Source organism: Octopus bimaculoides, chromosome 20 (genome assembly GCF_001194135.2).
Source record: "Octopus bimaculoides isolate UCB-OBI-ISO-001 chromosome 20, ASM119413v2, whole genome shotgun sequence".
In the NCBI taxonomy this organism is placed as follows: Eukaryota; Metazoa; Mollusca; class Cephalopoda; order Octopoda; family Octopodidae; genus Octopus; species Octopus bimaculoides.
This window is the reverse complement of record NC_069000.1, coordinates 27,868,823-27,879,693: the sequence shown is the minus strand read 5'-3', so window position 1 is coordinate 27,879,693 and position 10,871 is coordinate 27,868,823.

The following is a 10,871-nucleotide window of genomic DNA, read 5'->3' as shown; positions in this document are numbered from 1 at the left end:
GTAAGGTGAGGGTTAGCAACGAGTACAGTGAAGAATTCCGGGTAGAGGTAGGAGTCCACCAAGGTTCAGTCCTCAGCTCCCTCCTATTTATCATAGTCCTCCAGGCGATAACAGAGGAATTCAAGACAAGATGCCCCTCGGAGCTCCTCTATGCTGATGACCTTGCACTAATTGCTGAGTCACTATCAGAACTAGAGGAGAAGTTTCAGGTGTTGAAGCAAGGACTAGAATTGAAGGGCCTTGGAGTCAACCTAGCTAAAACCAAAGTCCTAATAAGTAGGAAGGTAGACAAAACACAAACCCCTTCAGGTAGACAGCCCTGCTCAATCTGTAGAAAAGGCGAAGGTAGAAACTCTATAAGATGTGCCCACTGCAAGCTATGGACACATAAGAGATGCAGCAATATCAAAGGAAGGTTAACTAAGAAGTCAGCTTTTGTATGTGGTTGATGTTCAGGAGCAATAAACACTGAAAATGTGCAGAAAACAACTCTGGCCACTTTCCAGGGAGAAAAACTAGACTTAGTTGATAGCTTCTGCTATCTGGGTGACCAAGTTAGTAGTGGGGGAGGGTGCGCTGAAAGTGTAGCTGCTAGAATAAGAATAGCCTGGGGAAAGTTCAGAGAGTTCTTACCTCTGCTGGTGACAAGGGGCCTCTCACTCAGAGTAAAAGGCAGACTGTATCACGCATGTGTACAAACAGCCACGCTACATGGCAGTGAAACAAGGGCTGTGACTGCTGAGGACATACATAAGCTCACAAGAAACGAAGCCAGCATGCTCTGATGGACGTGTAATGTCAGTGTGCATACTAGACAGAGTGTAAGTACCTTGAGAGAAAAGTTGAACATAGGAAGCATCAGTTGTGGTGTGCAAGAGAGACAATTGCGCTGGTATGGTCATGTGGCGAGAATGGATGAGGATAGCTGTGTGAAAAAGTGCCACACCCTAGCAGTTGAGGGAACCTGTGGAAGAGGAAGACCTGGGATGAGGTGGTGAGGCACAACCATTGAACATTGGGCCTCACCGAGGCAATGACTTCTGACTGAGACCTTTGGAGATATGCTGTGCGTGAGAAGACCCGGCAAGCCAAGTGAGACCTAAATCCAAGGCCTCTGCCAGGGGTGTAGCCAGCCCACTTATGCGTACCTTCCTTCATTGGACACTAAACTCCGCTTGCGAAGACCTATTGAGGCAAGTGAAATTGAAATCGAACTAAATTCGACGACTGGCACCTATGCCAACGTCGTCTCCTTCATTGGACACAAAACTCGGCTTGAGAAGACCTGTAGGGGCAAGCAAAAGCGAAATTGTGATGGCACCTGTGTCTAGCGTTGCCTTCCTGGCACGTGTAAAGACATTCAAGCGAGATCATTGTCAGTGTCACTGGACTGGCTCCTGTGCAGGTGGCACATAAAACACACCATTTTGAATGTGGCCGTTGCCAGTACTACCTGAGTGGCCTTCATGCCGGTGGCACATAAAAGCACCCACTACACTCGGAGTGGTTGGCATTAGGAAGGGCATCCAGCTGTAGAAACTCTGCCAAATCAGATTGGAGCCTGGTGTAACCATCTAGTTCACCAGTCCTCAGTCAAATCGTTCAACCCATGCTAGCATGGAAGGCGGACGTTAAACGATGATGATGATGATGATTGTTTTAGTTATCTGATCTTTCTGATCATCATCAGCTATCTTATTTGTTCTTGGTCCTGTGCATCAAAAATATTCTAGCTATGACCATTCCTTCTTTTTTTTCCCCCTAGCAAAGTACATCTCAGACTACACTAACGTGTCTTTCACTTTTTCAAATGATAAAGAGATTTGAGTGTTATTTCTAGCTTATCAAACAACCCTTTAGTGGCTCCCTCACTGTTTCCTTTTTATTTCTGGAATTCTATATTGTTATTACCCTTTTACCCTCACAACAGCTGATGATTTATTCCTATTTTGTGTTGTCACTCTGTCTTTCAATGGTTCTAGTTGCATATTAGCTTTCCTGTGAGAAGCTGCAAGTCCTTACTCAACCTTTCTCTATTGCTGGGGAAAGGATGCTGTTAGTAGCTCCCCAGAACGCAATGATTTTAAGAGGGAGAAAAGAATATGCTCCAGTACATAGCTAATAATTTACCTACCTCAGAGAGATAGAATGGTTATGTTAACATCAGTGGAATTTGAATGCTGAGAGCCTGGACATATAGCATTAGACTGTCTATCCAATACTACCACTTCACTGCCTTATTGCCATATGTACAGTTTGAATAATTATAATCTTGTTAAAAACAGTTTATCTCAGACATTTAAATATTCAGTCAAAATAATCTTGCAACAACAAAAAAGTAAATCAGAAAATATGAAAAAATCTATTCATCAGTATGCGTGGGTCTGAAGTCGTTCTATCATTAAACTGAAACAGATTTCTTGTAGCAGGAGACCCAACCAATAGTTTCTTACCCTTATTCTACATGTTTCATCCCTGGAAATGTGGAGAAAACTTATCAGCTTGTGCATGAGGATTGTTGGAGGACAATCAATGACATTTTGAAGAGTTTGAGGGAGAAAATTTGATGAAAGCAACCAGAATTGGATTCTTCACAACAACAATGCAACCTGTCTGTCACCAAGCTCTCCTGCTCATGAGTTCCTCGCCAAAAACAGCATGGTATCGCTTCTGCACCCACCCTATTTGACAGATTTAGCATCTGCAGACTTCCATCTCTTCCTCAAGATGAAAATACAGCTCAAAGGTTGTCGTTTTAACACCATTGGTGAGATCAAGAGCAAATCGCAGAAGGTCCTCGACTCACAGAAAATGACTTCTAAGCTAGATTCCAGAAGTGGCAGGAATGCTGGAACTGGTGTACTACCATGCAAGGCAACTATTTTGAAAGAGATGATAGCAAAACTGAGGTAAATAAGTTATTTTTTTATTAAACATAACTAGCCTGGGAACCTTTGTAGTACTTTGCTTAGATTTACTTTTATTAATTCAGTCTGTGACCAAGATGAGGCACCACCTTATTGCATTCTGGCACTCGTTTTACCAAATCTGTATTTATCAAATGGCTAAGTTACCCCAGGTAAACATAGACGTGTGTTGTAGCTTTCATCACACTTTATGGTTGGTATTTCAATAACAATGCTTCATGTAAACTATAAGGAAAGAGTATTGTGGAAATACAGATGACAGCATTCAGAACTGCCTTAAAAAAATAGTTCCAGCTAATGAGGGAGCCTCTATATGGTGACCTGGCCTGCTAGAAATAGTAATCAAGCCTTCATAAAATCACACTACTGTCTTAGAATCTATTTATTTCTTTATTACCCACAGAGGGTTAAACATAGAGGGGACAAACAAGGACAGACAAAGGGATTAAGTCAATTACTTTAACTCCAGTGTGTAACTGGTACTTATTTAATTGATCCCAAAAGGATGAAAGACAAAGTTGACCTCAGCAGACAAAATACCGCTAAGCATTTCGCCCGGCGTGCTAACAATTCTGCCAGCTCGCTGCCCTACTGTCTTAGAATATATTGAACAAGGTATTACCGGACGGTAGAACTTGGCACTGTCCTCAAGCTTGCCAACATGAAAAACGGGTATTAAATGATGATTACTTCTTCCCTCCAGCTAGAATGTCTTTGATCAAATATTCATGCTGTTCTGTCAGGACTAAATAGCAACATATCAAAACATCAATCGTTTTCTGAATTAAAGATCTATAGGGTTAGTGCTTTACCTAGTAAGATAATTGGAGGAAGGTATTTCCAAGGACATCTACTATATGAAGAACAAGTAGTAAAGTGGGCACTAACATATTTAACATAATGAGCTAAGAAATTTTAATTATAATTAAATCCCTAGCAAACAGTCATTATTTAAATAACTAATTCCATGTCTATTTTAAAAAATAGACCTATATTTTCCCTAGTTTTTCTAAGGTCTTGGAGTAACAGTGGTTGTGATGTATGAAACTATCCACAGTTGTCATTGAAATACCAAAGTTCTAACCATTGTATTTAATTTTAAACTTATTTATATTGTCTCACATACTTTTCTTGACCTGATTGAGTCATTAACATTATGAGTTGTTTGTTCATACTTCAATATAATTCTAATGAATTATAATTTCTTGACTCACTAAATATGGCACTAATGGTAATTATCTATGACTACTAAAAATGTAAAGTAGATCAGAGGATGATCTCTCATGGACAGGATGAAGGTTCATTACTTGTGGACCTGAGCTGGACTTGAATTCAGAATTTAAAGGAGGCATAACCAAATATATATTAGAAATCAGTTTGTCCAATGTTCTGCTGATTCTGACACCCATCATCTTAGTCATCTGTCCTGTGCTTACAGAACTTTGTCATATTAATCTCTCACCCATACACATACATGGTGTTTGCTTCAGAATCTCAGAGATGAAATACAAGCCATAAGGAAGGGCATCCAGCTATAGAAACCATGCCAAATTAGATTGGAGTCTGGTGCAGCCCCTCAGCTTACCAGCCCAAGTCAAACTGTTCAGTCCAAACTGTTCTAAGGTTGCTCCTGTTCCGCACTGTGAATTCCCGGGTCTGGCATTTCCATAGATGTTTCTTCGTGGAAGTGTCTGCCTGCATGTGTTCCTTAATGCATATATGCAGTTTTCTTGTTGTGCTTCCTATGCAGGATGCACCACATTTGCCACAGATGATCTCATATACAACATAGGTCCTCTGGCACAATTCCAGGTCGCTTGGTAATGTGCACTCCTTGGAATAGTCAGAGGTGTTGTTCTTGGACAGAGCTTTTCTCAGGGAAGGGCTAGCCATTCAGGGTTTGGTCTCTGAGGAAATGCTTGGTGTTGACGGCCTTGTCGGTCACATTGCTGCAGTTGTTGTTTATACGTGATGTGGTCTATGAGGATATCAATGGCTGGGAGAGTGGGTACAGAGGTGTAGAGGGAAACTACGTCTAAACTTTTTGTTAGTTTTAAGTATAGAGGGGTCGATATCTTTGAGTCTTGTGAAGATTTCGTGAGAACCGCTGACATGTCCGGGGAATATATATAGTAAGGACTAGGAGTTTAGAGAGGAGCCAAGAAATCTTATAGAAAGGACTGTTAATTCCTGATACTATGGGTCTGATTTTAAGCTTAGGTCCATGGACAACGGCTGTTAAATGATGATGATGATCATTTCACTTGTCTTTCTCTTGGAGAGAAAGCATAAATAGTGAATGGGTGTACTAATGGCAGAAGTCTTCTGACTTATAAAACATATTGGAAAAATTCCCATTAGTGTTGAGATTAAAAAAAACTATGAATAGAAGACTTTTAGAAAGGCCTTTTAAAAAACTTTCATCCAAGGAGAGGTTAGAAACATCCTGGCTCCTCAAAAATCAAGGCAAGCAATTTCCATTTTTCTCCAACTGACATGACTGCTGAGAGTGAGGAGATTGAATGTGCATGACCTGGAGTCAGCTTAGAAGCCAGGTCACTTGCTCAATGATTTCGGGCTGCTTAATTTAGATGTGGCAGTCATTGGTGAGACAAGTATTACTAGAAAGCATGCACAAGCTCCATGATCGATGACACATCTCATGGTCTGTTGGCATCAGGTGGAAAGGTAACTGTGCTATTCTGAGAATCTTTAGATCTCCAAGTACGGGCAGTCTTTTTGGACCACACAGTAGATTGGTGGTCCTGCATGTGAGTGGTGGAAAGTGTGGTGTCATTAGACTGGTAACAATTTATGTTCCAACAGGGGCTGGAAGGCCAGATTTCTTTAGGTGTTTAGGAACATTCCAGGAATGTATTGCTCTTTGGTACTTGTTGGGGATTGAAATTATATTTAATGCACAGAAAGATTGTGTGTGTGTGTGGGGGGGGGGGTAATTAATAGAATAGTAGAATAGTAGAATGTGGTCCAAAAGCCTCAAAACTTACTCAGAATTTTCCAGCTGTCTAATGGCTTTTGATTGAATTTTCCTGATGTACCAGCCAGTGTGGACATGGAACAACCACAGCGGGTCATCCAGATTGTATCTAGATAGTGTATTTAAGTCAATGGATAAGGATAGTGTAATCTGCTCAGTGGATTAGGAAGTTGAATGTATCCTTTGTTCAAATTGTAAACACAGAAAAATTCCACTAAGTATTTTGACCAGCATGCTAATGATTCTGCCAACTTGCTTTAATAATAATAATACTAATGATTTCTTTAATTGCTACCAGGGTGACAGACAAGTGAGACAATATAGATATAAAGTCTAGTGATTTACATAAAATTAAAAAAAGGAAGTATGTATCGTGTATTTAAAAAAAAGATAGGTAATAGTGATATGGTCCTTTATCAGGAGGACCGCATGGGACAATTGAGGAACTTAGAAAGTTTTCTGTGGACACCAGGGCTAAGTGCCATCTCCAGTTCCATTTCTCCAATTTAATTAAAGTGGAGCCATTCACTATGGCAATTTTTGCAACTTTCACCTACTTTTCAATAAATTCGGTTGAGGACAATGACTCCTTCTCAACTTTTACTTTCCTTTTCAAGTAGAACTTGAAAAAGTCAATGAGGGATCTGTCAAAGAGGAAATTGTCTGTTCTCATGTCTTCCAGAGTTGTTCACTAAACAACGTTTTTGGCAATTGCCTCCAGAGACAAAGAAAAACTGCCTTACCTACCTAACTGAGTCAGCCAACAGACAGATCCTCCACACATGACTGTAGAAGGCTGTGAGTGCCTGATAACACATTTCATTCCAGGTGCTGCAACTTCAGTGTGTGTCTACACATGGAGCTACAGCATACCTAATCCACCAGACAGGATTCTGACAGCAGACTGACCATTGAAATATTTTCTTTCCATAAAATACACAAATAATAGGCATTCTAATTTGATTGAGTGGTAGCTAGAGCTAGGCATGATGGTCAAGCAATAAATAATAATGGAGGCAGTGTAGGCATTCATCATTTCTGCCCAACCTTTCAAGGACAGCTTCCTCTCAGCCATTAATTGGGTAAAACTGGCCTCTGTTTATAATTTCAAAATAATTTCCACACGAAAAGGTGTGTGATTTAAGGGAGATTTAGCTATTGTTTCTTGCACATCCCATGACCACTCGGTACCTTCTTCATTTCTTTGTCACATATTCTTCTATTCTTTTACTTGTTTCAGTCATTTGACTGCGACCATGCTAGAGCACTGCCTTGAAGGGTTGCAGGACTAATTTCTTAAGCCTAATACTTATTCTATCAGTCTCTTTTGCCAAACTGCTAAGTTATAGGGACCTAAACACACCAACACCAGTTGTCAAGTGGTGATGGGGACAAACAGACACAAAGACACACAGACACACACATATATATGTATATCACCATCATCGTTTAACGTCTGCTTTCCATGCAGGCATGGGTTGGATGGTTTGACTGAGGACTGGTGAGCTAGAGGCTGTACCAGGCTCCATCTGATCTGGCATAGTTTCTACAGATGGATGCCCTTCCTAACACCAACCACTCAGAGAGTGTAGTGGGTGCTTTTTACATGCCACCTGCACGAGGGCCAGTCAAGCAGTTCTGACAACAATCACGCTCAGGAGCTTTTACATAGATTGGAATTTAAATCCTAATCTCTATAGAAATTTATTCTTTGAAGAAAACATTGAATTTGAATTACTTTTAATTTTTATGATTATAGCTAACAACTCAGGCTGTAACTTTTGAGCCCAGGTCAGATGCATGTGAACAATGTCGAGAGAACTTCTGCTACAAAAGATATTTTTTGACACAGGGCACCTCTAAGATGACTGCCAGACACCGAACAAAAATAAATGAACTGCAACCAGGTTCAATAAAAGGAGCCTGAGTTATGGGCTGCAATTACCTGCTTGAAGTCAGTGTTGGCAGAAATTAAATCAGCTTGCAAATACATGCCTGTTCATTTTACTAAATTTATACGAGTGCTGGAGTTGTCACTGATATATATATATACATATATATATATATATATATATATATATATATATATATATATATATATCAATGATGGGCTTCTTTCAGTGTCCATCTACCAAATCCACTCACAAGACTATGGTCGGCCTGAAGCTATAGTAGAAGACACTTGTTCAAGGTGCCATGCACTGGGACTGAACCTGAAACCATGTGGTTGAGAAGCAAGCTTCTTACCACATAGCCACACCTGTGCCTATACTGTTGTTTTTAAATATTTTTCTCCCCATAAACACATTTTATGGAATGATGATGTGGCGGTCCATTGCTGGGATTTAAGCAGCAGAAAAATATAAAATTTGTAATTTAAATTTTTAATCCTCCACCCCACACCAAATGTGCATGTGTGTGTGTGTATGTGTGCGAGAGAGAGAGAGAGAGACAGATTGATTGATTGAAGGTGTGTGTTGTCGTATTTTTTTTTGTATGTATGTTTAAGTGGCACTCACTTGCTCTGTTCCTCTCTCTCTCTCTCTCTCTCTCACACACACACACACATCTTTCATATACACATACATAAATACATATGCATACATCTTTTTTGTAGGTATGTGTGTGAGAGAGAGAGAGAGAGAGAGTGAGTGAAGGTGTGTGTTCTGATGTATGTATTTTTTTGCATGTATGACACACACATGCACACATACTTACAAAAATGATGTATGTATCTCTCACACATATATTTTTGCATGTATGTCTAAGTGGCACTCACTCTCTCTCTCTCTGTCTCTCCCTCACACACACACTTCTATTTCATATACATGTGCATACATCTTTCACTTTCTGCTCTCATTTCAAAGCAAATGTTGCCTTCCACAGATCATGAAAACAAAAGTAAATAAATAAACAATTTTTACGGAAATTAACAAACAACCAGCTGGGTTCAAATGACAAAACATTGCTCCCTCGGTGATCAATTCTGTTTAAAACCTTGTTTACCATGTTTTCTTTCATTTTATCACAGCTATCAAGTACAAATCCTGACGAAATACCATTGAGCATTATGCTAGGCATGCTAAATTTTTAATCCTCCAGCCTGCACTAAGTGTGTATGTGTAAGAAAAAAGCATTTATTAACAAAAGTATGCTATTAAAATGAATTATCTTTTCCATACCTTTTTTAAATCAGCGTCACCCTAATGAAATTCTTTAAACACACACACATACAATGTGAGCTATATATGTTTATAGAGAGTGAGAGAATGTGGCAAATGTATAGAGAGTATTTGTTTATGAGAAAAATATTTTACTTTTCTCTCTCTATTATTTACCACACACACACACACACTCTCTCTCTCTCTCTGTCTTTATCTCTATTCTCTCTCTATTATCTCTCATGCATTGCTTTCATTCTGTTTATAATAATATATTTTTCTGTTAGTAAATATTTTCTTAAACACACACACACACATTTGGTGCAGGATGAGAGATTAAACATTTAAATTACAAATTCTTTTTTGTTACTTAAATCCCAACAATGGACCATTCCATAAAATGTGTTTATGGGGAAAAAAATATTCAAAAACATCAATATAGGCACAGTTGTGGCTGTATGGTAAGAAGCTTGCTTCCTAACCACATGGTTCTAAGTTCAGTGCATGACACCTTGAGCAAATGTCTTTTACTATAGCCTCGGGCCAACCATAGCCTTGTAAGTGGATTTGGTAGACAGAAACTAAAAGAAGCCTGTAACACACACACACACACACACACACACACACACACACACATATATATACATATATATATATATACACCTGTATATATATGTATACATCCATCATATATATATGAATATAAATAAATGGAGTTAAACGCAGGTGTTATTCAAATTCTTTTATTTCCGACACATGTTTCAAAGACAACATTGGTATTATTCCAAAGGAATAAAATGGTGTAAAACAATGTAATCTTCTCTTCAGGGAGATAAAGAAATAAAACAAACTCATCAATTAGACATTTTAACTGAATATGATTGATATGTATAATGATGAACAGAACACTTATTAAGTTTTTTTTAAAAAACGTTAGAGGTTATAACGTCAAAGGTACCCTATAGAAAGAGGAGGAGTAAAGGAAAGAAAAAAGCAGAGACCAAATAAATGAGAAATATAGAATGATATGTGAATTAAATAAAAGCCTAAAGTCTTGGAAAAAGATATATCTAGTGGAAGTGAAATATAAGAAGAAAATCAATGTTCAAATTATATATAATGGTAGATATCACTTATATGAACTAAAGGTATGTTTCTGCCAATGTTTACATCGATAAGCACACTCTATAACCATGTTTACAAGGGGATTCTTAGAAAAAAGAATAAAAAATAGTTCACAATTACAGAGTTGACAAAATTATTTGTCTTTATCATATGGGAATGAAATGGAGAGAATCAACCAATCTAAATCAAATTGTTTATTATGGTCTTTTAGATAATAAATTAATTTACTAAGCCCTGTACTGTTACATTTATTATTATCCCTAAATGTAGAGTAATGATTAGAAATTCTTTTAGATAATTCTGAAGAACTACCTATATAAAAAACTAGCAGCTAAGCCCGGTTTCACCCGGCCAGAGAACGACGCGAAGAGAGAAACGAAGACATAAAAAAGAGGAAGAAGTGGATACGAAGTAGTGTTTGGGCGACGGATCTTGGTAGAAAAAAAAGAATGTCATGGTGAGTTAGTAAGGAGTGCAAAACAAGACTGGACTTACGTGGGCTGGCAGGACGATGAAAAAATTGCAGAGTTGAAATTGGAGCAGTTGAAGTAGCCGTTGTTATCATTGGAGTGCCTCTTGGTAGACAACATTCTTCGTCCTTCCCTCAGGTGCACAAATAGAAAGACCATGGGGACAGCCAACGTACAATTGTGCATGTGA